Below are 25,273 nucleotides of genomic sequence, written 5' to 3'. Positions count from 1 at the left end.
CTTGCATGTGACACTGGGCTTAGGATCTGCATAGGAAACACACACACAAGCACACACCTACCTTTGTTGCCTGCAGATGCCTCCTTGGCTGTCCCCAAACGGTATCAAACCAACACCCACGGGAAGCTGTAAGCATAGAGGACATGCCTGCACCCCATTGGACTTACCTGTGTGGGTTAAATCCGGGTTATTTGACAACCTATGGCGGTGATGGTTCTGCTCAGGCAGAGCAGTGCTGATGCTCCTCATAAAGCTGTCGCTGCTGTGAAGGTTCTAGGTGACATCACAAATCCCTATGGTTACATACACAACAAAGCTGGGTTGTTGTTGTTTACACTCTGCAAGGCCTGTGGAAGTGAGTGACATCATAGCACTGTAGTTCTGAGGGTTCTAGATGGATGCAACAATCTCCTGTTGCTTCTATGAAGGCCATAATAGACGACATCACCAAACAGCTCCATAGTCACATACACAGCAAAGGAGAGATGTTGTTTACACCTAGTGATGTCAGTGGTATTGAGTGACATCACAGCACAGTGCTAAGGCTCCTGGGCCTGGACACAGCAGCGGCTGCAATATCTCAACGGAGAATACGTTTATATATATGTGTGTGTGTGCGCGTATATATATATATATATATATATATATATATATATATATATATATATATTTCTCCGCCGAAATCACTTTTAAACCCATTTCCACCTTTTTTTCCCTTCTCTTCCTCTTACTTTTTTTTCACGTTTTTTTACGTTTTTCTCCTTTTCGCCTCTTTTCTGGGCGTATTATTCTTCTTTTTCTTCTTTTTTTTCGTCTAATGCATACCCCATCAGTGCAGCAATGCTTATTCAATACCGCCAGCAGATGGAGACACTGGGGGATAATTTTCTAAGGATTTATACTGATTTTTCCTGTCTGAATTTGTCGCACAGAAAGTTGCAGGCCAAATATGTGTGACATTTCTGCGACTTTAGCTTCTAGAGCATTTTTACAACATTATACATAGGTGCTGAATACATAAAAAGCGACTGTTCAGCGACAGACAAGTCGCATCGGCTGAAAGTAGGCCAGAATGTCAGTCCATGTTGGAGCAGGTTTAGATACAGTCTAAAGTATAGATCTCAAAGTCTGTGCACAGAATTTAGCAAGGGCCTCGCACCTTCTGATGCATCAGGTAGGTGCACAATAGCATAGCCTAACCCTCTGTACTTTGGTCTATATTGATGCGGGACATAGACAGCCAGCTGATGACCAATCCATTAGTGCAATGGATGGCTGGAAGCATTTGTCTTTGCCTTTGCAATACCACAGAAGCAATGCATGGTCAATGTACAGCAATGACACACCTGTGTGAACAGCCAGGAGACCCCCCCCCCCCCCCCCATGTTATGTTACATAGTTACATAGTTAGTACGGTCGAAAAAAGACATATGTCCATCAAGTTCAACCAGGGAATTAAGGGGTAGGGGTGTGGCGCGATATTGGGGAAGGGATGAGATTTTATATTTCTTCATAAGCATTAATCTTATTTTGTCAATTTGTCAATTAGGAACATTCAGCACCCACCCGCTATCAAGGCAGCTGCCTATCATGTCATGCCCTACCTGCACAGGTGTGCTGGCTACTCAAATGATCCAATTAAGGAGGCCATTTAGTCAGCAGCAGCAGAAGTCCTGTGCCTGGACGCTCCAACAGCGGCCAGACACAAGCAGAAGCAGCAGAAGCAGCAGCAGCAGCACCACCTTTTGTTTTTTGGCTGCAGCAGCAAGGCCCACAGGGCTGGCTAGCTGGCTAGCCAGCAAGCAGGTAGCAATGAAAGTAGGAATCTTTCTTTTTAACCCTGTAAGGGGGTGGTGCACTGTACCCGAAGATACTGCCATATCGGGTCAATGCATAGGGCGACGGAAGCAAGCTTCGAAATCGGCCCCCGTTCTCAAAAATCCATTTAATATATGGTCCCCAGATAGGGGACGTATCAGATATTAAACTGATAAGAACAGATACTACACTTGATCTTAGCCAAAAGGCCGAGAAGCGATAACCGTGAAAGGGGCGGGCCCAACAAGGTCCCCTTCATGGGCACTATCACTGCTTGCTGTCAGGGAGGCTGCCAGACAATTTTCCATGCACACTCTGGGCTGGGGGGCAGTCAACCACCAGTACACACAGCAGAACCTAAACCCATACCATTATTGCTAAGCAGCAAGACAGGGGCCCATTGCACTCCCACGGGGCCTTTTTAAATGCAATCCATAACCCGGATTTGCCAGGAACCCTTCTTACTCCTCCTACTTGCATGTGACACTGGGCTTAGGATCTGCATAGGAAACACACACACAAGCACACACCTACCTTTGTTGCCTGCAGATGCCTCCTTGGCTGTCCCCAAACGGTATCAAACCAACACCCACGGGAAGCTGTAAGCATAGAGGACATGCCTGCACCCCATTGGACTTACCTGTGTGGGTTAAATCCGGGTTATTTGACAACCTATGGCGGTGATGGTTCTGCTCAGGCAGAGCAGTGCTGATGCTCCTCATAAAGCTGTCGCTGCTGTGAAGGTTCTAGGTGACATCACAAATCCCTATGGTTACATACACAACAAAGCTGGGTTGTTGTTGTTTACACTCTGCAAGGCCTGTGGAAGTGAGTGACATCATAGCACTGTAGTTCTGAGGGTTCTAGATGGATGCAACAATCTCCTGTTGCTTCTATGAAGGCCATAATAGACGACATCACCAAACAGCTCCATAGTCACATACACAGCAAAGGAGAGATGTTGTTTACACCTAGTGATGTCAGTGGTATTGAGTGACATCACAGCACAGTGCTAAGGCTCCTGGGCCTGGACACAGCAGCGGCTGCAATATCTCAACGGAGAATACGTTTATATATATGTGTGTGTGTGCGCGTATATATATATATATATATATATATATATATATATATATATATATTTCTCCGCCGAAATCACTTTTAAACCCATTTCCACCTTTTTTTCCCTTCTCTTCCTCTTACTTTTTTTTCACGTTTTTTTACGTTTTTCTCCTTTTCGCCTCTTTTCTGGGCGTATTATTCTTCTTTTTCTTCTTTTTTTTCGTCTAATGCATACCCCATCAGTGCAGCAATGCTTATTCAATACCGCCAGCAGATGGAGACACTGGGGGATAATTTTCTAAGGATTTATACTGATTTTTCCTGTCTGAATTTGTCGCACAGAAAGTTGCAGGCCAAATATGTGTGACATTTCTGCGACTTTAGCTTCTAGAGCATTTTTACAACATTATACATAGGTGCTGAATACATAAAAAGCGACTGTTCAGCGACAGACAAGTCGCATCGGCTGAAAGTAGGCCAGAATGTCAGTCCATGTTGGAGCAGGTTTAGATACAGTCTAAAGTATAGATCTCAAAGTCTGTGCACAGAATTTAGCAAGGGCCTCGCACCTTCTGATGCATCAGGTAGGTGCACAATAGCATAGCCTAACCCTCTGTACTTTGGTCTATATTGATGCGGGACATAGACAGCCAGCTGATGACCAATCCATTAGTGCAATGGATGGCTGGAAGCATTTGTCTTTGCCTTTGCAATACCACAGAAGCAATGCATGGTCAATGTACAGCAATGACACACCTGTGTGAACAGCCAGGAGACCCCCCCCCCCCCCCCCCCCATGTTATGTTACATAGTTACATAGTTAGTACGGTCGAAAAAAGACATATGTCCATCAAGTTCAACCAGGGAATTAAGGGGTAGGGGTGTGGCGCGATATTGGGGAAGGGATGAGATTTTATATTTCTTCATAAGCATTAATCTTATTTTGTCAATTAGGAACATTCAGCACCCACCCGCTATCAAGGCAGCTGCCTATCATGTCATGCCCTACCTGCACAGGTGTGCTGGCTACTCAAATGATCCAATTAAGGAGGCCATTTAGTCAGCAGCAGCAGAAGTCCTGTGCCTGGACGCTCCAACAGCGGCCAGACACAAGCAGAAGCAGAAGCAGCAGAAGCAGCAGCAGCACCACCTTTTGTTTTTTGGCTGCAGCAGCAAGGCCCACAGGGCTGGCTAGCTGGCTAGCCAGCAAGCAGGTAGCAATGAAAGTAGGAATCTTTCTTTTTAACCCTGTAAGGGGGTGGTGCACTGTACCCGAAGATACTGCCATATCGGGTCAATGCATAGGGCGACGGAAGCAAGCTTCGAAATCGGCCCCCGTTCTCAAAAATTCATTTAATATATGGTCCCCAGATAGGGGACGTATCAGATATTAAACTGATAAGAACAGATACTACACTTGATCTTAGCCAAAAGGCCGAGAAGCGATAACCGTGAAAGGGGCGGGCCCAACAAGGTCCCCTTCATGGGCACTATCACTGCTTGCTGTCAGGGAGGCTGCCAGACAATTTTCCATGCACACTCTGGGCTGGGGGGCAGTCAACCACCAGTACACACAGCAGAACCTAAACCCATACCATTATTGCTAAGCAGCAAGACAGGGGCCCATTGCACTCCCACGGGGCCTTTTTAAATGCAATCCATAACCCGGATTTGCCAGGAACCCTTCTTACTCCTCCTACTTGCATGTGACACTGGGCTTAGGATCTGCATAGGAAACACACACACAAGCACACACCTACCTTTGTTGCCTGCAGATGCCTCCTTGGCTGTCCCCAAACGGTATCAAACCAACACCCACGGGAAGCTGTAAGCATAGAGGACATGCCTGCACCCCATTGGACTTACCTGTGTGGGTTAAATCCGGGTTATTTGACAACCTATGGCGGTGATGGTTCTGCTCAGGCAGAGCAGTGCTGATGCTCCTCATAAAGCTGTCGCTGCTGTGAAGGTTCTAGGTGACATCACAAATCCCTATGGTTACATACACAACAAAGCTGGGTTGTTGTTGTTTACACTCTGCAAGGCCTGTGGAAGTGAGTGACATCATAGCACTGTAGTTCTGAGGGTTCTAGATGGATGCAACAATCTCCTGTTGCTTCTATGAAGGCCATAATAGACGACATCACCAAACAGCTCCATAGTCACATACACAGCAAAGGAGAGATGTTGTTTACACCTAGTGATGTCAGTGGTATTGAGTGACATCACAGCACAGTGCTAAGGCTCCTGGGCCTGGACACAGCAGCGGCTGCAATATCTCAACGGAGAATACGTTTATATATATGTGTGTGTGTGCGCGTATATATATATATATATATATATATATATATATATATATATATATATTTCTCCGCCGAAATCACTTTTAAACCCATTTCCACCTTTTTTTCCCTTCTCTTCCTCTTACTTTTTTTTCACGTTTTTTTACGTTTTTCTCCTTTTCGCCTCTTTTCTGGGCGTATTATTCTTCTTTTTCTTCTTTTTTTTCGTCTAATGCATACCCCATCAGTGCAGCAATGCTTATTCAATACCGCCAGCAGATGGAGACACTGGGGGATAATTTTCTAAGGATTTATACTGATTTTTCCTGTCTGAATTTGTCGCACAGAAAGTTGCAGGCCAAATATGTGTGACATTTCTGCGACTTTAGCTTCTAGAGCATTTTTACAACATTATACATAGGTGCTGAATACATAAAAAGCGACTGTTCAGCGACAGACAAGTCGCATCGGCTGAAAGTAGGCCAGAATGTCAGTCCATGTTGGAGCAGGTTTAGATACAGTCTAAAGTATAGATCTCAAAGTCTGTGCACAGAATTTAGCAAGGGCCTCGCACCTTCTGATGCATCAGGTAGGTGCACAATAGCATAGCCTAACCCTCTGTACTTTGGTCTATATTGATGCGGGACATAGACAGCCAGCTGATGACCAATCCATTAGTGCAATGGATGGCTGGAAGCATTTGTCTTTGCCTTTGCAATACCACAGAAGCAATGCATGGTCAATGTACAGCAATGACACACCTGTGTGAACAGCCAGGAGACCCCCCCCCCCCCCCCCCCCCATGTTATGTTACATAGTTACATAGTTAGTACGGTCGAAAAAAGACATATGTCCATCAAGTTCAACCAGGGAATTAAGGGGTAGGGGTGTGGCGCGATATTGGGGAAGGGATGAGATTTTATATTTCTTCATAAGCATTAATCTTATTTTGTCAATTAGGAACATTCAGCACCCACCCGCTATCAAGGCAGCTGCCTATCATGTCATGCCCTACCTGCACAGGTGTGCTGGCTACTCAAATGATCCAATTAAGGAGGCCATTTAGTCAGCAGCAGCAGAAGTCCTGTGCCTGGACGCTCCAACAGCGGCCAGACACAAGCAGAAGCAGCAGAAGCAGCAGCAGCAGCACCACCTTTTGTTTTTTGGCTGCAGCAGCAAGGCCCACAGGGCTGGCTAGCTGGCTAGCCAGCAAGCAGGTAGCAATGAAAGTAGGAATCTTTCTTTTTAACCCTGTAAGGGGGTGGTGCACTGTACCCGAAGATACTGCCATATCGGGTCAATGCATAGGGCGACGGAAGCAAGCTTCGAAATCGGCCCCCGTTCTCAAAAATCCATTTAATATATGGTCCCCAGATAGGGGACGTATCAGATATTAAACTGATAAGAACAGATACTACACTTGATCTTAGCCAAAAGGCCGAGAAGCGATAACCGTGAAAGGGGCGGGCCCAACAAGGTCCCCTTCATGGGCACTATCACTGCTTGCTGTCAGGGAGGCTGCCAGACAATTTTCCATGCACACTCTGGGCTGGGGGGCAGTCAACCACCAGTACACACAGCAGAACCTAAACCCATACCATTATTGCTAAGCAGCAATACAGGGGCCCATTGCACTCCCACGGGGCCTTTTTAAATGCAATCCATAACCCGGATTTGCCAGGAACCCTTCTTACTCCTCCTACTTGCATGTGACACTGGGCTTAGGATCTGCATAGGAAACACACACACAAGCACACACCTACCTTTGTTGCCTGCAGATGCCTCCTTGGCTGTCCCCAAACGGTATCAAACCAACACCCACGGGAAGCTGTAAGCATAGAGGACATGCCTGCACCCCATTGGACTTACCTGTGTGGGTTAAATCCGGGTTATTTGACAACCTATGGCGGTGATGGTTCTGCTCAGGCAGAGCAGTGCTGATGCTCCTCATAAAGCTGTCGCTGCTGTGAAGGTTCTAGGTGACATCACAAATCCCTATGGTTACATACACAACAAAGCTGGGTTGTTGTTGTTTACACTCTGCAAGGCCTGTGGAAGTGAGTGACATCATAGCACTGTAGTTCTGAGGGTTCTAGATGGATGCAACAATCTCCTGTTGCTTCTATGAAGGCCATAATAGACGACATCACCAAACAGCTCCATAGTCACATACACAGCAAAGGAGAGATGTTGTTTACACCTAGTGATGTCAGTGGTATTGAGTGACATCACAGCACAGTGCTAAGGCTCCTGGGCCTGGACACAGCAGCGGCTGCAATATCTCAACGGAGAATACGTTTATATATATGTGTGTGTGTGCGCGTATATATATATATATATATATATATATATATATATATATATATATATATATATTTCTCCGCCGAAATCACTTTTAAACCCATTTCCACCTTTTTTTCCCTTCTCTTCCTCTTACTTTTTTTTCACGTTTTTTTACGTTTTTCTCCTTTTCGCCTCTTTTCTGGGCGTATTATTCTTCTTTTTCTTCTTTTTTTTCGTCTAATGCATACCCCATCAGTGCAGCAATGCTTATTCAATACCGCCAGCAGATGGAGACACTGGGGGATAATTTTCTAAGGATTTATACTGATTTTTCCTGTCTGAATTTGTCGCACAGAAAGTTGCAGGCCAAATATGTGTGACATTTCTGCGACTTTAGCTTCTAGAGCATTTTTACAACATTATACATAGGTGCTGAATACATAAAAAGCGACTGTTCAGCGACAGACAAGTCGCATCGGCTGAAAGTAGGCCAGAATGTCAGTCCATGTTGGAGCAGGTTTAGATACAGTCTAAAGTATAGATCTCAAAGTCTGTGCACAGAATTTAGCAAGGGCCTCGCACCTTCTGATGCATCAGGTAGGTGCACAATAGCATAGCCTAACCCTCTGTACTTTGGTCTATATTGATGCGGGACATAGACAGCCAGCTGATGACCAATCCATTAGTGCAATGGATGGCTGGAAGCATTTGTCTTTGCCTTTGCAATACCACAGAAGCAATGCATGGTCAATGTACAGCAATGACACACCTGTGTGAACAGCCAGGAGACCCCCCCCCCCCCCATGTTATGTTACATAGTTACATAGTTAGTACGGTCGAAAAAAGACATATGTCCATCAAGTTCAACCAGGGAATTAAGGGGTAGGGGTGTGGCGCGATATTGGGGAAGGGATGAGATTTTATATTTCTTCATAAGCATTAATCTTATTTTGTCAATTAGGAACATTCAGCACCCACCCGCTATCAAGGCAGCTGCCTATCATGTCATGCCCTACCTGCACAGGTGTGCTGGCTACTCAAATGATCCAATTAAGGAGGCCATTTAGTCAGCAGCAGCAGAAGTCCTGTGCCTGGACGCTCCAACAGGGGCCAGACACAAGCAGAAGCAGAAGCAGCAGCAGCAGCAGCAGCACCACCTTTTGTTTTTTGGCTGCAGCAGCAAGGCCCACAGGGCTGGCTAGCTGGCTAGCCAGCAAGCAGGTAGCAATGAAAGTAGGAATCTTTCTTTTTAACCCTGTAAGGGGGTGGTGCACTGTACCCGAAGATACTGCCATATCGGGTCAATGCATAGGGCGACGGAAGCAAGCTTCGAAATCGGCCCCCGTTCTCAAAAATCCATTTAATATATGGTCCCCAGATAGGGGACGTATCAGATATTAAACTGATAAGAACAGATACTACACTTGATCTTAGCCAAAAGGCCGAGAAGCGATAACCGTGAAAGGGGCGGGCCCAACAAGGTCCCCTTCATGGGCACTATCACTGCTTGCTGTCAGGGAGGCTGCCAGACAATTTTCCATGCACACTCTGGGCTGGGGGGCAGTCAACCACCAGTACACACAGCAGAACCTAAACCCATACCATTATTGCTAAGCAGCAAGACAGGGGCCCATTGCACTCCCACGGGGCCTTTTTAAATGCAATCCATAACCCGGATTTGCCAGGAACCCTTCTTACTCCTCCTACTTGCATGTGACACTGGGCTTAGGATCTGCATAGGAAACACACACACAAGCACACACCTACCTTTGTTGCCTGCAGATGCCTCCTTGGCTGTCCCCAAACGGTATCAAACCAACACCCACGGGAAGCTGTAAGCATAGAGGACATGCCTGCACCCCATTGGACTTACCTGTGTGGGTTAAATCCGGGTTATTTGACAACCTATGGCGGTGATGGTTCTGCTCAGGCAGAGCAGTGCTGATGCTCCTCATAAAGCTGTCGCTGCTGTGAAGGTTCTAGGTGACATCACAAATCCCTATGGTTACATACACAACAAAGCTGGGTTGTTGTTGTTTACACTCTGCAAGGCCTGTGGAAGTGAGTGACATCATAGCACTGTAGTTCTGAGGGTTCTAGATGGATGCAACAATCTCCTGTTGCTTCTATGAAGGCCATAATAGACGACATCACCAAACAGCTCCATAGTCACATACACAGCAAAGGAGAGATGTTGTTTACACCTAGTGATGTCAGTGGTATTGAGTGACATCACAGCACAGTGCTAAGGCTCCTGGGCCTGGACACAGCAGCGGCTGCAATATCTCAACGGAGAATACGTTTATATATATGTGTGTGTGTGCGCGTATATATATATATATATATATATATATATATATATATATATATATTTCTCCGCCGAAATCACTTTTAAACCCATTTCCACCTTTTTTTCCCTTCTCTTCCTCTTACTTTTTTTTCACGTTTTTTTACGTTTTTCTCCTTTTCGCCTCTTTTCTGGGCGTATTATTCTTCTTTTTCTTCTTTTTTTTCGTCTAATGCATACCCCATCAGTGCAGCAATGCTTATTCAATACCGCCAGCAGATGGAGACACTGGGGGATAATTTTCTAAGGATTTATACTGATTTTTCCTGTCTGAATTTGTCGCACAGAAAGTTGCAGGCCAAATATGTGTGACATTTCTGCGACTTTAGCTTCTAGAGCATTTTTACAACATTATACATAGGTGCTGAATACATAAAAAGCGACTGTTCAGCGACAGACAAGTCGCATCGGCTGAAAGTAGGCCAGAATGTCAGTCCATGTTGGAGCAGGTTTAGATACAGTCTAAAGTATAGATCTCAAAGTCTGTGCACAGAATTTAGCAAGGGCCTCGCACCTTCTGATGCATCAGGTAGGTGCACAATAGCATAGCCTAACCCTCTGTACTTTGGTCTATATTGATGCGGGACATAGACAGCCAGCTGATGACCAATCCATTAGTGCAATGGATGGCTGGAAGCATTTGTCTTTGCCTTTGCAATACCACAGAAGCAATGCATGGTCAATGTACAGCAATGACACACCTGTGTGAACAGCCAGGAGACCCCCCCCCCCCCCCCATGTTATGTTACATAGTTACATAGTTAGTACGGTCGAAAAAAGACATATGTCCATCAAGTTCAACCAGGGAATTAAGGGGTAGGGGTGTGGCGCGATATTGGGGAAGGGATGAGATTTTATATTTCTTCATAAGCATTAATCTTATTTTGTCAATTAGGAACATTCAGCACCCACCCGCTATCAAGGCAGCTGCCTATCATGTCATGCCCTACCTGCACAGGTGTGCTGGCTACTCAAATGATCCAATTAAGGAGGCCATTTAGTCAGCAGCAGCAGAAGTCCTGTGCCTGGACGCTCCAACAGCGGCCAGACACAAGCAGAAGCAGCAGAAGCAGCAGCAGCACCACCTTTTGTTTTTTGGCTGCAGCAGCAGCAAGGCCCACAGGGCTGGCTAGCTGGCTAGCCAGCAAGCAGGTAGCAATGAAAGTAGGAATCTTTCTTTTTAACCCTGTAAGGGGGTGGTGCACTGTACCCGAAGATACTGCCATATCGGGTCAATGCATAGGGCGACGGAAGCAAGCTTCGAAATCGGCCCCCGTTCTCAAAAATCCATTTAATATATGGTCCCCAGATAGGGGACGTATCAGATATTAAACTGATAAGAACAGATACTACACTTGATCTTAGCCAAAAGGCCGAGAAGCGATAACCGTGAAAGGGGCGGGCCCAACAAGGTGCCCTTCATGGGCACTATCACTGCTTGCTGTCAGGGAGGCTGCCAGACAATTTTCCATGCACACTCTGGGCTGGGGGGCAGTCAACCACCAGTACACACAGCAGAACCTAAACCCATACCATTATTGCTAAGCAGCAAGACAGGGGCCCATTGCACTCCCACGGGGCCTTTTTAAATGCAATCCATAACCCGGATTTGCCAGGAACCCTTCTTACTCCTCCTACTTGCATGTGACACTGGGCTTAGGATCTGCATAGGAAACACACACACAAGCACACACCTACCTTTGTTGCCTGCAGATGCCTCCTTGGCTGTCCCCAAACGGTATCAAACCAACACCCACGGGAAGCTGTAAGCATAGAGGACATGCCTGCACCCCATTGGACTTACCTGTGTGGGTTAAATCCGGGTTATTTGACAACCTATGGCGGTGATGGTTCTGCTCAGGCAGAGCAGTGCTGATGCTCCTCATAAAGCTGTCGCTGCTGTGAAGGTTCTAGGTGACATCACAAATCCCTATGGTTACATACACAACAAAGCTGGGTTGTTGTTGTTTACACTCTGCAAGGCCTGTGGAAGTGAGTGACATCATAGCACTGTAGTTCTGAGGGTTCTAGATGGATGCAACAATCTCCTGTTGCTTCTATGAAGGCCATAATAGACGACATCACCAAACAGCTCCATAGTCACATACACAGCAAAGGAGAGATGTTGTTTACACCTAGTGATGTCAGTGGTATTGAGTGACATCACAGCACAGTGCTAAGGCTCCTGGGCCTGGACACAGCAGCGGCTGCAATATCTCAACGGAGAATACGTTTATATATATGTGTGTGTGTGCGCGTATATATATATATATATATATATATATATATATATATATATATATTTCTCCGCCGAAATCACTTTTAAACCCATTTCCACCTTTTTTTCCCTTCTCTTCCTCTTACTTTTTTTTCACGTTTTTTTACGTTTTTCTCCTTTTCGCCTCTTTTCTGGGCGTATTATTCTTCTTTTTCTTCTTTTTTTTCGTCTAATGCATACCCCATCAGTGCAGCAATGCTTATTCAATACCGCCAGCAGATGGAGACACTGGGGGATAATTTTCTAAGGATTTATACTGATTTTTCCTGTCTGAATTTGTCGCACAGAAAGTTGCAGGCCAAATATGTGTGACATTTCTGCGACTTTAGCTTCTAGAGCATTTTTACAACATTATACATAGGTGCTGAATACATAAAAAGCGACTGTTCAGCGACAGACAAGTCGCATCGGCTGAAAGTAGGCCAGAATGTCAGTCCATGTTGGAGCAGGTTTAGATACAGTCTAAAGTATAGATCTCAAAGTCTGTGCACAGAATTTAGCAAGGGCCTCGCACCTTCTGATGCATCAGGTAGGTGCACAATAGCATAGCCTAACCCTCTGTACTTTGGTCTATATTGATGCGGGACATAGACAGCCAGCTGATGACCAATCCATTAGTGCAATGGATGGCTGGAAGCATTTGTCTTTGCCTTTGCAATACCACAGAAGCAATGCATGGTCAATGTACAGCAATGACACACCTGTGTGAACAGCCAGGAGACCCCCCCCCCCCCCCCCCATGTTATGTTACATAGTTACATAGTTAGTACGGTCGAAAAAAGACATATGTCCATCAAGTTCAACCAGGGAATTAAGGGGTAGGGGTGTGGCGCGATATTGGGGAAGGGATGAGATTTTATATTTCTTCATAAGCATTAATCTTATTTTGTCAATTAGGAACATTCAGCACCCACCCGCTATCAAGGCAGCTGCCTATCATGTCATGCCCTACCTGCACAGGTGTGCTGGCTACTCAAATGATCCAATTAAGGAGGCCATTTAGTCAGCAGCAGCAGAAGTCCTGTGCCTGGACGCTCCAACAGCGGCCAGACACAAGCAGAAGCAGAAGCAGCAGAAGCAGCAGCAGCACCACCTTTTGTTTTTTGGCTGCAGCAGCAGCAAGGCCCACAGGGCTGGCTAGCTGGCTAGCCAGCAAGCAGGTAGCAATGAAAGTAGGAATCTTTCTTTTTAACCCTGTAAGGGGGTGGTGCACTGTACCCGAAGATACTGCCATATCGGGTCAATGCATAGGGCGACGGAAGCAAGCTTCGAAATCGGCCCCCGTTCTCAAAAATCCATTTAATATATGGTCCCCAGATAGGGGACGTATCAGATATTAAACTGATAAGAACAGATTTTTTTTTTTTTTTTATCTAAAGCCGAGGAACGTGCTTTCGATTCACCCAAAGTGCAAGAAAAAGTGCAAACGTGTTACACTAAAAAAAACGTGCACAAAGGATGCGGTCTATCGCAAGCCCTTCTCCGATAGGAGAGAGGCCCCCCAACAAACCTTACCCTTCGCCTCCGGACCAAAAGGTACCTGCGAGGTTCCAGGTTCGATGTCCCTTTTCGCCGAAGCTACTAGGGGACCACAAATGCTCCCGGCATCCCCCTTGGCGTTAGCCAAGGTATCTGCCCGCAGAGCCGATTACGGTAGGTACCCTGCCAAAGCAGGAGTACCCGGGGTGTTTGCAGGGAGGTGCGGAACCTAATGGCCACACACACCTCCCTTAGACCGCCAGGAGGGACACCCAGAAGGGCTACCGCATCCTGACAAATCCTGTGAACACACAACACGCAAAAAGTGACACAGTGAGACAAAAAAGAAATAAATAAGTGAATGTGTGCAGATATACTGCCCGGACATCCGGCCGGATCTATAAAAATTTCTCTGATCCTAGCCAGAAGGCCGGGAATCAAGAGGTGAGTGCCACAAGGTGAAGAGATTATGGTGCCCGTGCTTCAACTCAGTGAGTCTATTCTCCCAGTGAGTTTCGGCACCTCGGGGTCACCACTCCCCGAGGCACAAAAGTACCTCGGCTCTAGACCCTCTCAGCCTCATGGCGAGACCCGAAGGGAACAGGTCACATCGGGGCAGCCGTCGAGCTGATTCCTCAGAACCAGCCCCGGAAAGCCCTGGTACACCTGCATCCTCCATGCAGCACCCATCCCCACCAGCATGAAAACTGATAAGAACAGATACTACACTTGATCTTAGCCAAAAGGCCGAGAAGCGATAACCGTGAAAGGGGCGGGCCCAACAAGGTGCCCTTCATGGGCACTATCACTGCTTGCTGTCAGGGAGGCTGCCAGACAATTTTCCATGCACACTCTGGGCTGGGGGGCAGTCAACCACCAGTACACACAGCAGAACCTAAACCCATACCATTATTGCTAAGCAGCAAGACAGGGGCCCATTGCACTCCCACGGGGCCTTTTTAAATGCAATCCATAACCCGGATTTGCCAGGAACCCTTCTTACTCCTCCTACTTGCATGTGACACTGGGCTTAGGATCTGCATAGGAAACACACACACAAGCACACACCTACCTTTGTTGCCTGCAGATGCCTCCTTGGCTGTCCCCAAACGGTATCAAACCAACACCCACGGGAAGCTGTAAGCATAGAGGACATGCCTGCACCCCATTGGACTTACCTGTGTGGGTTAAATCCGGGTTATTTGACAACCTATGGCGGTGATGGTTCTGCTCAGGCAGAGCAGTGCTGATGCTCCTCATAAAGCTGTCGCTGCTGTGAAGGTTCTAGGTGACATCACAAATCCCTATGGTTACATACACAACAAAGCTGGGTTGTTGTTGTTTACACTCTGCAAGGCCTGTGGAAGTGAGTGACATCATAGCACTGTAGTTCTGAGGGTTCTAGATGGATGCAACAATCTCCTGTTGCTTCTATGAAGGCCATAATAGACGACATCACCAAACAGCTCCATAGTCACATACACAGCAAAGGAGAGATGTTGTTTACACCTAGTGATGTCAGTGGTATTGAGTGACATCACAGCACAGTGCTAAGGCTCCTGGGCCTGGACACAGCAGCGGCTGCAATATCTCAAAGGAGAATACGTTTATATATATGTGTGTGTGTGCGCGTATATATATATATATATATATATATATATATATATTTCTCCGCCGAAATCACTTTTAAACCCATTTCCACCTTTTTTTCCCTTCTCTTCCTCTTACTTTTTTTTCACGTTTTTTTACGTTTTTCTCCTTTTCGCCTCTTTTCTGGGCGTATTATTCTTCTTTTTCTTCTTTTTTTTCGTCTAATGCATACCCCATCAGTGCAGCAATGCTTATTCAATACCGCCAGCAGATGGAGACACTGGGGGATAATTTTCTAAGGATTTATACTGATTTTTCCTGTCTGAATTTGTCGCACAGAAAGTTGCAGGCCAAATATGTGTGACATTTCTGCGACTTTAGCTTCTAGAGCATTTTTACAACATTATACATAGGTGCTGAATACATAAAAAGCGACTGTTCAGCGACAGACAAGTCACATCGGCTGAAAGTAGGCCAGAATGTCAGTCCATGTTGGAGCAGGTTTAGATACAGTCTAAAGTATAGATCTCAAAGTCTGTGCACAGAATTTAGCAAGGGCCTCGCACCTTCTGATGCATCAGGTAGGTGCACAATAGCATAGCCTAACCCTCTGTACTTTGGTCTATATTGATGCGGGACATAGACAGCCAGCTGATGACCAATCCATTAGTGCAGTGGATGGCTGGAAGCATTTGTCTTTGCCTTTGCAATACCACAGAAGCAATGCATGGTCAATGTACAGCAATGACACACCTGTGTGAACAGCCAGGAGACCCCCCCCCCCCCATGTTATGTTACATAGTTACATAGTTAGTACAGTCGAAAAAAGACATATGTCCATCAAGTTCAACCAGGGAATTAAGGGGTAGGGGTGTGGCGCGATATTGGGGAAGGGATGAGATTTTATATTTCTTCATAAGCATTAATCTTATTTTGTCAATTAGGAACATTCAGCACCCACCCGCTATCAAGGCAGCTGCCTATCATGTCATGCCCTACCTGCACAGGTGTGCTGGCTACTCAAATGATCCAATTAAGGAGGCCATTTAGTCAGCAGCAGCAGAAGTCCTGTGCCTGGACGCTCCAACAGCGGCCAGACACAAGCAGAAGCAGAAGCAGCAGAAGCAGCAGCAGCACCACCTTTTGTTTTTTGGCTGCAGCAGCAGCAAGGCCCACAGGGCTGGCTAGCTGGCTAGCCAGCAAGCAGGTAGCAATGAAAGTAGGAATCTTTCTTTTTAACCCTGTAAGGGGGTGGTGCACTGTACCCGAAGATACTGCCATATCGGGTCAATGCATAGGGCGACGGAAGCAAGCTTCGAAATCGGCCCCCGTTCTCAAAAATCCATTTAATATATGGTCCCCAGATAGGGGACGTATCAGATATTAAACTGATAAGAACAGATACTACACTTGATCTTAGCCAAAAGGCCGAGAAGCGATAACCGTGAAAGGGGCGGGCCCAACAAGGTGCCCTTCATGGGCACTATCACTGCTTGCTGTCAGGGAGGCTGCCAGACAATTTTCCATGCACACTCTGGGCTGGGGGGCAGTCAACCACCAGTACACACAGCAGAACCTAAACCCATACCATTATTGCTAAGCAGCAAGACAGGGGCCCATTGCACTCCCACGGGGCCTTTTTAAATGCAATCCATAACCCGGATTTGCCAGGAACCCTTCTTACTCCTCCTACTTGCATGTGACACTGGGCTTAGGATCTGCATAGGAAACACACACACAAGCACACACCTACCTTTGTTGCCTGCAGATGCCTCCTTGGCTGTCCCCAAACGGTATCAAACCAACACCCACGGGAAGCTGTAAGCATAGAGGACATGCCTGCACCCCATTGGACTTACCTGTGTGGGTTAAATCCGGGTTATTTGACAACCTATGGCGGTGATGGTTCTGCTCAGGCAGAGCAGTGCTGATGCTCCTCATAAAGCTGTCGCTGCTGTGAAGGTTCTAGGTGACATCACAAATCCCTATGGTTACATACACAACAAAGCTGGGTTGTTGTTGTTTACACTCTGCAAGGCCTGTGGAAGTGAGTGACATCATAGCACTGTAGTTCTGAGGGTTCTAGATGGATGCAACAATCTCCTGTTGCTTCTATGAAGGCCATAATAGACGACATCACCAAACAGCTCCATAGTCACATACACAGCAAAGGAGAGATGTTGTTTACACCTAGTGATGTCAGTGGTATTGAGTGACATCACAGCACAGTGCTAAGGCTCCTGGGCCTGGACACAGCAGCGGCTGCAATATCTCAACGGAGAATACGTTTATATATATGTGTGTGTGTGCGCGTATATATATATATATATATATATATATATATATATATATATATATTTCTCCGCCGAAATCACTTTTAAACCCATTTCCACCTTTTTTTCCCTTCTCTTCCTCTTACTTTTTTTTCACGTTTTTTTACGTTTTTCTCCTTTTCGCCTCTTTTCTGGGCGTATTATTCTTCTTTTTCTTCTTTTTTTTCGTCTAATGCATACCCCATCAGTGCAGCAATGCTTATTCAATACCGCCAGCAGATGGAGACACTGGGGGATAATTTTCTAAGGATTTATACTGATTTTTCCTGTCTGAATTTGTCGCACAGAAAGTTGCAGGCCAAATATGTGTGACATTTCTGCGACTTTAGCTTCTAGAGCATTTTTACAACATTATACATAGGTGCTGAATACATAAAAAGCGACTGTTCAGCGACAGACAAGTCGCATCGGCTGAAAGTAGGCCAGAATGTCAGTCCATGTTGGAGCAGGTTTAGATACAGTCTAAAGTATAGATCTCAAAGTCTGTGCACAGAATTTAGCAAGGGCCTCGCACCTTCTGATGCATCAGGTAGGTGCACAATAGCATAGCCTAACCCTCTGTACTTTGGTCTATATTGATGCGGGACATAGACAGCCAGCTGATGACCAATCCATTAGTGCAATGGATGGCTGGAAGCATTTGTCTTTGCCTTTGCAATACCACAGAAGCAATGCATGGTCAATGTACAGCAATGACACACCTGTGTGAACAGCCAGGAGACCCCCCCCCCCCATGTTATGTTACATAGTTACATAGTTAGTACGGTCGAAAAAAGACATATGTCCATCAAGTTCAACCAGGGAATTAAGGGGTAGGGGTGTGGCGCGATATTGGGGAAGGGATGAGATTTTATATTTCTTCATAAGCATTAATCTTATTTTGTCAATTAGGAACATTCAGCACCCACCCGCTATCAAGGCAGCTGCCTATCATGTCATGCCCTACCTGCACAGGTGTGCTGGCTACTCAAATGATCCAATTAAGGAGGCCATTTAGTCAGCAGCAGCAGAAGTCCTGTGCCTGGACGCTCCAACAGCGGCCAGACACAAGCAGAAGCAGAAGCAGCAGAAGCAGCAGCAGCACCACCTTTTGTTTTTTGGCTGCAGCAGCAGCAAGGCCCACAGGGCTGGCTAGCTGGCTAGCCAGCAAGCAGGTAGCAATGAAAGTAGGAATCTTTCTTTTTAACCCTGTAAGGGGGTGGTGCACTGTACCCGAAGATACTGCCATATCGGGTCAATGCATAGGGCGACGGAAGCAAGCTTCGAAATCGGCCCCCGTTCTCAAAAATCCATTTAATATATGGTCCCCAGATAGGGGACGTATCAGATATTAAACTGATAAGAACAGATACTACACTTGATCTTAGCCAAAAGGCCGAGAAGCGATAACCGTGAAAGGGGCGGGCCCAACAAGGTGCCCTTCATGGGCACTATCACTGCTTGCTGTCAGGGAGGCTGCCAGACAATTTTCCATGCACACTCTGGGCTGGGGGGCAGTCAACCACCAGTACACACAGCAGAACCTAAACCCATACCATTATTGCTAAGCAGCAAGACAGGGGCCCATTGCACTCCCACGGGGCCTTTTTAAATGCAATCCATAACCCGGATTTGCCAGGAACCCTTCTTACTCCTCCTACTTGCATGTGACACTGGGCTTAGGATCTGCATAGGAAACACACACACAAGCACACACCTACCTTTGTTGCCTGCAGATGCCTCCTTGGATGTCCCCAAACGGTATCAAACCAACACCCACGGGAAGCTGTAAGCATAGAGGACATGCCTGCACCCCATTGGACTTACCTGTGTGGGTTAAATCCGGGTTATTTGACAACCTATGGCGGTGATGGTTCTGCTCAGGCAGAGCAGTGCTGATGCTCCTCATAAAGCTGTCGCTGCTGTGAAGGTTCTAGGTGACATCACAAATCCCTATGGTTACATACACAACAAAGCTGGGTTGTTGTTGTTTACACTCTGCAAGGCCTGTGGAAGTGAGTGACATCATAGCACTGTAGTTCTGAGGGTTCTAGATGGATGCAACAATCTCCTGTTGCTTCTATGAAGGCCATAATAGACGACATCACCAAACAGCTCCATAGTCACATACACAGCAAAGGAGAGATGTTGTTTACACCTAGTGATGTCAGTGGTATTGAGTGACATCACAGCACAGTGCTAAGGCTCCTGGGCCTGGACACAGCAGCGGCTGCAATATCTCAACGGAGAATACGTTTATATATATGTGTGTGTGTGCGCGTATATATATATATATATATATATATATATATATATATATATATATATTTCTCCGCCGAAATCACTTTTAAACCCATTTCCACCTTTTTTTCCCTTCTCTTCCTCTTACTTTTTTTTCACGTTTTTTTTACGTTTTTCTCCTTTTCGCCTCTTTTCTGGGCGTATTATTCTTCTTTTTCTTCTTTTTTTTCGTCTAATGCATACCCCATCAGTGCAGCAATGCTTATTCAATACCGCCAGCAGATGGAGACACTGGGGGATAATTTTCTAAGGATTTATACTGATTTTTCCTGTCTGAATTTGTCGCACAGAAAGTTGCAGGCCAAATATGTGTGACATTTCTGCGACTTTAGCTTCTAGAGCATTTTTACAACATTATACATAGGTGCTGAATACATAAAAAGCGACTGTTCAGCGACAGACAAGTCGCATCGGCTGAAAGTAGGCCAGAATGTCAGTCCATGTTGGAGCAGGTTTAGATACAGTCTAAAGTATAGATCTCAAAGTCTGTGCACAGAATTAAGCAAGGGCCTCGCACCTTCTGATGCATCAGGTAGGTGCACAATAGCATAGCCTAACCCTCTGTACTTTGGTCTATATTGATGCGGGACATAGACAGCCAGCTGATGACCAATCCATTAGTGCAATGGATGGCTGGAAGCATTTGTCTTTGCCTTTGCAATACCACAGAAGCAATGCATGGTCAATGTACAGCAATGACACACCTGTGTGAACAGCCAGGAGACCCCCCCCCCCCCCCCATGTTATGTTACATAGTTACATAGTTAGTACGGTCGAAAAAAGACATATGTCCATCAAGTTCAACCAGGGAATTAAGGGGTAGGGGTGTGGCGCGATATTGGGGAAGGGATGAGATTTTATATTTCTTCATAAGCATTAATCTTATTTTGTCAATTAGGAACATTCAGCACCCACCCGCTATCAAGGCAGCTGCCTATCATGTCATGCCCTACCTGCACAGGTGTGCTGGCTACTCAAATGATCCAATTAAGGAGGCCATTTAGTCAGCAGCAGCAGAAGTCCTGTGCCTGGACGCTCCAACAGCGGCCAGACACAAGCAGAAGCAGAAGCAGCAGAAGCAGCAGCAGCACCACCTTTTGTTTTTTGGCTGCAGCAGCAGCAAGGCCCACAGGGCTGGCTAGCTGGCTAGCCAGCAAGCAGGTAGCAATGAAAGTAGGAATCTTTCTTTTTAACCCTGTAAGGGGGTGGTGCACTGTACCCGAAGATACTGCCATATCGGGTCAATGCATAGGGCGACGGAAGCAAGCTTCGAAATCGGCCCCCGTTCTCAAAAATCCATTTAATATATGGTCCCCAGATAGGGGACGTATCAGATATTAAACTGATAAGAACAGATTTTTTTTTTTTTATCTAAAGCCGAGGAACGTGCTTTCGATTCACCCAAAGTGCAAGAAAAAGTGCAAACGTGTTACACTAAAAAAACGTGCACAAAGGATGCGGTCTATCACAAGCCCTTCTCCGATAGGAGAGAGGCCCCCCAACAAACCTTACCCTTCGCCTCCGGACCAAAAGGTACCTGCGAGGTTCCAGGTTCGATGTCCCTTTTCGCCGAAGCTACTAGGGGACCACAAATGCTCCCGGCATCCCCCTTGGCGTTAGCCAAGGTATCTGCCCGCAGAGCCGATTACGGTAGGTACCCTGCCAAAGCAGGAGTACCCGGGGTGTTTGCAGGGAGGTGCGGAACCTAATGGCCACACACACCTCCCCTAGACCGCCAGGAGGGACACCCAGAAGGGCTACCGCATCCTGACCAATCCTGTGAACACACAACACGCAAAAAGTGACACAGTGAGACAAAAAAGAAATAAATAAGTGAATGTGTGCAGATATACTGCCCGGACATCCGGCCGGATCTATAAAAAATTTCTCTGATCCTAGCCAGAAGGCCGGGAATCAAGAGGTGAGTGCCACAAGGTGAAGAGATTATGGTGCCCGTGCTTCAACTCAGTGAGCCTATTCTCCCAGTGAGTTTCGGCACCTCGGGGTCACCACTCCCCGAGGCACAAAGTACCTCGGCTCTAGACCCTCTCAGCCTCGTGGCGAGACCCGGAGGGAACAGGTCACATCGGGGCAGCCGTCGAGCTGATTCCTCAGAACCAGCCCCGGAAAGCCCTGGTACACCTGCATCCTCCATGCAGCACCCATCCCCACCAGCCCCATACCGGCGTTACTGTCCACCGGCATGAAAAACTGATAAGAACAGATACTACACTTGATCTTAGCCAAAAGGCCGAGAAGCGATAACCGTGAAAGGGGCGGGCCCAACAAGGTGCCCTTCATGGGCACTATCACTGCTTGCTGTCAGGGAGGCTGCCAGACAATTTTCCATGCACACTCTGGGCTGGGGGGCAGTCAACCACCAGTACACACAGCAGAACCTAAACCCATACCATTATTGCTAAGCAGCAAGACAGGGGCCCATTGCACTCCCACGGGGCCTTTTTAAATGCAATCCATAACCCGGATTTGCCAGGAACCCTTCTTACTCCTCCTACTTGCATGTGACACTGGGCTTAGGATCTGCATAGGAAACACACACACAAGCACACACCTACCTTTGTTGCCTGCAGATGCCTCCTTGGCTGTCCACAAACGGTATCAAACCAACACCCACGGGAAGCTGTAAGCATAGAGGACATGCCTGCACCCCATTGGACTTACCTGTGTGGGTTAAATCCGGGTTATTTGACAACCTATGGCGGTGATGGTTCTGCTCAGGCAGAGCAGTGCTGATGCTCCTCATAAAGCTGTCGCTGCTGTGAAGGTTCTAGGTGACATCACAAATCCCTATGGTTACATACACAACAAAGCTGGGTTGTTGTTGTTTACACTCTGCAAGGCCTGTGGAAGTGAGTGACATCATAGCACTGTAGTTCTGAGGGTTCTAGATGGATGCAACAATCTCCTGTTGCTTCTATGAAGGCCATAATAGACGACATCACCAAACAGCTCCATAGTCACATACACAGCAAAGGAGAGATGTTGTTTACACCTAGTGATGTCAGTGGTATTGAGTGACATCACAGCACAGTGCTAAGGCTCCTGGGCCTGGACACAGCAGCGGCTGCAATATCTCAACGGAGAATACGTTTATATATATGTGTGTGTGTGCGCGTATATATATATATATATATATATATATATATATATATATATATATATATATTTCTCCGCCGAAATCACTTTTAAACCCATTTCCACCTTTTTTTCCCTTCTCTTCCTCTTACTTTTTTTTCACGTTTTTTTACGTTTTTCTCCTTTTCGCCTCTTTTCTGGGCGTATTATTCTTCTTTTTCTTCTTTTTTTTCGTCTAATGCATACCCCATCAGTGCAGCAATGCTTATTCAATACCGCCAGCAGATGGAGACACTGGGGGATAATTTTCTAAGGATTTATACTGATTTTTCCTGTCTGAATTTGTCGCACAGAAAGTTGCAGGCCAAATATGTGTGACATTTCTGCGACTTTAGCTTCTAGAGCATTTTTACAACATTATACATAGGTGCTGAATACATAAAAAGCGACTGTTCAGCGACAGACAAGTCGCATCGGCTGAAAGTAGGCCAGAATGTCAGTCCATGTTGGAGCAGGTTTAGATACAGTCTAAAGTATAGATCTCAAAGTCTGTGCACAGAATTTAGCAAGGGCCTCGCACCTTCTGATGCATCAGGTAGGTGCACAATAGCATAGCCTAACCCTCTGTACTTTGGTCTATATTGATGCGGGACATAGACAGCCAGCTGATGACCAATCCATTAGTGCAATGGATGGCTGGAAGCATTTGTCTTTGCCTTTGCAATACCACAGAAGCAATGCATGGTCAATGTACAGCAATGACACACCTGTGTGAACAGCCAGGAGACCCCCCCCCCCCCCCCCCCATGTTATGTTACATAGTTACATAGTTAGTACGGTCGAAAAAAGACATATGTCCATCAAGTTCAACCAGGGAATTAAGGGGTAGGGGTGTGGCGCGATATTGGGGAAGGGATGAGATTTTATATTTCTTCATAAGCATTAATCTTATTTTGTCAATTAGGAACATTCAGCACCCACCCGCTATCAAGGCAGCTGCCTATCATGTCATGCCCTACCTGCACAGGTGTGCTGGCTACTCAAATGATCCAATTAAGGAGGCCATTTAGTCAGCAGCAGCAGAAGTCCTGTGCCTGGACGCTCCAACAGCGGCCAGACACAAGCAGAAGCAGAAGCAGCAGAAGCAGCAGCAGCACCACCTTTTGTTTTTTGGCTGCAGCAGCAGCAAGGCCCACAGGGCTGGCTAGCTGGCTAGCCAGCAAGCAGGTAGCAATGAAAGTAGGAATCTTTCTTTTTAACCCTGTAAGGGGGTGGTGCACTGTACCCGAAGATACTGCCATATCGGGTCAATGCATAGGGCGACGGAAGCAAGCTTCGAAATCGGCCCCCGTTCTCAAAAATCCATTTAATATATGGTCCCCAGATAGGGGACGTATCAGATATTAAACTGATAAGAACAGATACTACACTTGATCTTAGCCAAAAGGCCGAGAAGCGATAACCGTGAAAGGGGCGGGCCCAACAAGGTGCCCTTCATGGGCACTATCACTGCTTGCTGTCAGGGAGGCTGCCAGACAATTTTCCATGCACACTCTGGGCTGGGGGGCAGTCAACCACCAGTACACACAGCAGAACCTAAACCCATACCATTATTGCTAAGCAGCAAGACAGGGGCCCATTGCACTCCCACGGGGCCTTTTTAAATGCAATCCATAACCCGGATTTGCCAGGAACCCTTCTTACTCCTCCTACTTGCATGTGACACTGGGCTTAGGATCTGCATAGGAAACACACACACAAGCACACACCTACCTTTGTTGCCTGCAGATGCCTCCTTGGCTGTCCCCAAACGGTATCAAACCAACACCCACGGGAAGCTGTAAGCATAGAGGACATGCCTGCACCCCATTGGACTTACCTGTGTGGGTTAAATCCGGGTTATTTGACAACCTATGGCGGTGATGGTTCTGCTCAGGCAGAGCAGTGCTGATGCTCCTCATAAAGCTGTCGCTGCTGTGAAGGTTCTAGGTGACATCACAAATCCCTATGGTTACATACACAACAAAGCTGGGTTGTTGTTGTTTACACTCTGCAAGGCCTGTGGAAGTGAGTGACATCATAGTACTGTAGTTCTGAGGGTTCTAGATGGATGCAACAATCTCCTGTTGCTTCTATGAAGGCCATAATAGACGACATCACCAAACAGCTCCATAGTCACATACACAGCAAAGGAGAGATGTTGTTTACACCTAGTGATGTCAGTGGTATTGAGTGACATCACAGCACAGTGCTAAGGCTCCTGGGCCTGGACACAGCAGCGGCTGCAATATCTCAACGGAGAATACGTTTATATATATATGTGTGTGTGTGCGCGTATATATATATATATATATATATATATATATATATATATATATTTCTCCGCCGAAATCACTTTTAAACCCATTTCCACCTTTTTTTCCCTTCT

General features: G+C 46.5%; 10 non-coding genes and 2 pseudogenes across 10 annotated transcripts; all 12 read right to left on the bottom strand.

Annotated features, from left to right (window-relative positions):
* Positions 1-1,848: 1,848 nt before the first annotated feature.
* On the bottom strand, positions 1,849-2,039 carry LOC130346627 (U2 spliceosomal RNA). Its single transcript, XR_008884796.1, has one exon. It is a non-coding gene; the product is annotated as a U2 spliceosomal RNA (small nuclear RNA).
* A 2,094-nt stretch (positions 2,040-4,133) lies between these two features.
* Positions 4,134-4,324, bottom strand: LOC130346567 (U2 spliceosomal RNA). The gene has a single exon (XR_008884746.1). It is a non-coding gene; the product is annotated as a U2 spliceosomal RNA (small nuclear RNA).
* A 2,094-nt stretch (positions 4,325-6,418) lies between these two features.
* LOC130346626 (U2 spliceosomal RNA) lies at positions 6,419-6,609 on the bottom strand. The gene has a single exon (XR_008884795.1). It is a non-coding gene; the product is annotated as a U2 spliceosomal RNA (small nuclear RNA).
* Positions 6,610-8,705: 2,096 nt separating this feature from the next.
* Positions 8,706-8,896, bottom strand: LOC130346625 (U2 spliceosomal RNA). Its single transcript, XR_008884794.1, has one exon. It is a non-coding gene; the product is annotated as a U2 spliceosomal RNA (small nuclear RNA).
* Positions 8,897-10,983: 2,087 nt separating this feature from the next.
* LOC130346624 (U2 spliceosomal RNA) lies at positions 10,984-11,174 on the bottom strand. Its single transcript, XR_008884793.1, has one exon. It is a non-coding gene; the product is annotated as a U2 spliceosomal RNA (small nuclear RNA).
* A 2,095-nt stretch (positions 11,175-13,269) lies between these two features.
* On the bottom strand, positions 13,270-13,451 carry LOC130346580 (U2 spliceosomal RNA). The gene has a single exon (XR_008884758.1). It is a non-coding gene; the product is annotated as a U2 spliceosomal RNA (small nuclear RNA).
* A 694-nt stretch (positions 13,452-14,145) lies between these two features.
* LOC130346584 (U2 spliceosomal RNA) lies at positions 14,146-14,305 on the bottom strand (annotated as a pseudogene).
* Positions 14,306-16,385: 2,080 nt separating this feature from the next.
* Positions 16,386-16,576, bottom strand: LOC130346623 (U2 spliceosomal RNA). Its single transcript, XR_008884792.1, has one exon. It is a non-coding gene; the product is annotated as a U2 spliceosomal RNA (small nuclear RNA).
* Positions 16,577-18,665: 2,089 nt separating this feature from the next.
* On the bottom strand, positions 18,666-18,856 carry LOC130346621 (U2 spliceosomal RNA). Its single transcript, XR_008884790.1, has one exon. It is a non-coding gene; the product is annotated as a U2 spliceosomal RNA (small nuclear RNA).
* Positions 18,857-20,952: 2,096 nt separating this feature from the next.
* On the bottom strand, positions 20,953-21,131 carry LOC130346581 (U2 spliceosomal RNA; annotated as a pseudogene).
* Positions 21,132-21,824: 693 nt separating this feature from the next.
* LOC130346586 (U2 spliceosomal RNA) lies at positions 21,825-22,012 on the bottom strand. The gene has a single exon (XR_008884760.1). It is a non-coding gene; the product is annotated as a U2 spliceosomal RNA (small nuclear RNA).
* A 2,102-nt stretch (positions 22,013-24,114) lies between these two features.
* Positions 24,115-24,305, bottom strand: LOC130346619 (U2 spliceosomal RNA). Its single transcript, XR_008884789.1, has one exon. It is a non-coding gene; the product is annotated as a U2 spliceosomal RNA (small nuclear RNA).
* Positions 24,306-25,273: the final 968 nt, after the last annotated feature.

The sequence above is a fragment of the Hyla sarda genome, unplaced genomic scaffold (assembly GCF_029499605.1).
Source record: "Hyla sarda isolate aHylSar1 unplaced genomic scaffold, aHylSar1.hap1 scaffold_798, whole genome shotgun sequence".
NCBI lineage: Eukaryota > Metazoa > Chordata > Amphibia > Anura > Hylidae > Hyla > Hyla sarda.
The sequence above is the reverse complement of the archived record's forward strand: the minus strand, read 5'-3'. Positions and strand labels throughout refer to the sequence as shown.